The sequence below is a fragment of the Anoplophora glabripennis genome, unplaced genomic scaffold, assembly GCF_000390285.2.
Source record: "Anoplophora glabripennis isolate ALB-LARVAE unplaced genomic scaffold, Agla_2.0 scaffold628, whole genome shotgun sequence".
In the NCBI taxonomy this organism is placed as follows: domain Eukaryota; kingdom Metazoa; phylum Arthropoda; class Insecta; order Coleoptera; family Cerambycidae; genus Anoplophora; species Anoplophora glabripennis.
In genome coordinates, this window is record NW_019416744.1 from 289,256 (window position 1) to 291,822 (window position 2,567).

Here is a 2,567-nt window from a genome sequence, read left to right on the forward strand (position 1 = left end):
TTTGAAATATAAAGATAAACTAGTATAAACAAATAATAATGATTTTACATATTTTATTTATTGATGATTAAATAATATTAACTTAGTTGTTTTCGTATTAGATGTCCCTGAATTTTTTTAGTATATTGTTTGCCTAAATTAAAAAATCTTATTCGCATATATGCAGAAACAACACTTTTCGTTAGAATTAATAAATGACTTTCATGCGAGTGATAACACTGTGCTCTATTAAACTAAAGAACATAGTTCTGCACAATTATAAAATTGTTGTACCACAGAAGCAACAAATACAATCATGAAATCCTTTTCATGTGGCAATTTATTTTCAGTGAATACTAAAAGTTGTCTTATTGCGGTAATTCTGAATATTTTTTTTTAATTTTATCAGGTGATATACTGAAGTAATGTAACATGTAAGCTAAGCAATATAGTTATTGGTTGGGGTTGGAGACAAAATACATGTAACGTGTATAACTCGCATAACCTAATTACTATTTTTTCTAAGATGTACCTATAACTATGTTCGGTTTGAAAAAACTTTATACGTTTTCTCCTTGTGCTGCTATCAGTATTTGTAGAAGTATCTTGACTAGATGACAATTCACCAAAATAATAATATACACTGCCAGGGAAAATAATATTTATTTAAAAAAATTAGTATTAACAAAAAATAATATTACCAATGGTTCTGATTAAGTTTAGAACGCTCTGCCGTATCATCTAATGACATCGATGATGTAAATGGAGCATTTTTTTGTATGCTATGTAATGTTTCTGGAGCATCGGCTTTATTAGTTAAATAGACTTCTAAATTTGGAACTGCATCAGGCTTTAGGCGAATTTGACTTCCAGCATTCAGAAAATCTTTTTTATTTCTGTGACCATTTAAATTCGTGATCAAGTCTCTGACTTTCTACCCATTTTATAAACATATCACCCCTCGGAAATCTGCAAGATTATTTAAACAGTTGTTGCAAGAAATAAATTCATAAAACCACTCACCGATGAAATGTAATTCCTTTTGGTTTAAAACGCCTTATGTTAAAAAGCACCCCTTCACAGCACACGACATAACAACAATAAAGGTTAAATGTTTTCCTTAGTGTAGAAACGATGTATTGAATATTAAAAAACGTCAACAACGCCAATTTGCCGCTCCAGACGTAAATTATACGTATATAAACAAATAGTAACTCGCCGCGCGCCATTATTCCATGGCTAAAAATTGGCCTCAATGATTTGGGATCGAGGGGGATTATCCCTCTTTATCCTGCCTCATCTCGTGTAGGCCTGGACAGCCTTCGTAGGTGGGCCCCATCCGTCGTCTACCCCGACCGCAAATGCGGCCGNGCCTTCATATCTCTGTCTTCGCCCCAGATCCAGAAATATTGGATTGTGGGCGGAAGACCCTTCGTATTTTTCATGCGAGTGATACATTGTGCTCTGTTAAACTATAGAGAACAGTTCTCCTGCACAATTATAAAATTGTTGTTGTACCACAGAAGTAACAAATACAATCATGAAGTCCTTTTCATGTGGTAATTTATTTTCAGTGAATACTAAAAGTCGTCTTATTGCGATAATTCTGAATATTTTTTCTTAATTTTATCAGGTGATATACTGAAGTAATGTAACATGTAAGCTAAGCAATATAGTCATTGGTTGGGGTTGGAGACAAAATACATGTAACGTGTATAACTCGCATAACCTAATTACTGTTTTTTCTAAGATATAACTATGTTCAGTTTGAAAAAACTGTTCTCCTTGTGCTGCTATCAGTAGGTACTTGCAGAAGTATCTTGACTAGATGACAATTCACTAAAATAGTAATATAGACTACCAGAGAAAATAATATTTATTTAAAAAAATTAGTATTAACAAAAAATAATATTACCAATGGTTCTGATTAAGTTTAGAACGCTCTGCCGTATCATCTAATGACATCGATGATGTAAATGGAGCATTTTTTTGTATGCTATGTAATGTTTCTGGAGCATCGGCTTTATTAGTTAAATAGACTTCTAAATTTGGAACTGCATCAGGCTTTAGGCGAATTTGACTTCCAGCATTCAGAAAATCTTTTTTATTTCTGTGACCATTTAAATTCGTGATCAAGTCTCTGACTTTCTACCCATTTTATAAACATATCACCCCTCGGAAATCTGCAAGATTATTTAAACAGTTGTTGCAAGAAATAAATTCATAAAACCACTCACCGATGAAATGTAATTCCTTTTGGTTTAAAACGCCTTATGTTAAAAAGCACCCCTTCACAGCACACGACATAACAACAATAAAGGTTAAATGTTTTCCTTAGTGTAGAAACGATGTATTGAATATTAAAAAACGTCCATAGCGCCAATTTGCCGCTCCAGGCGTAAATTATACGTATATAAACAAATAGTAACTAATAAATAATTCACGAAACATAACCTTGCTCACTCCTCAAAAATTAAAACAAAACAAATTGATGTTCATAGACAATGACAGTTCATGTTCAAAATGGCGGCACTGGTAGTGTCCCTCGAAAATAGGATGCGCAGAAGTCAATGAGCATTCTCCCTACT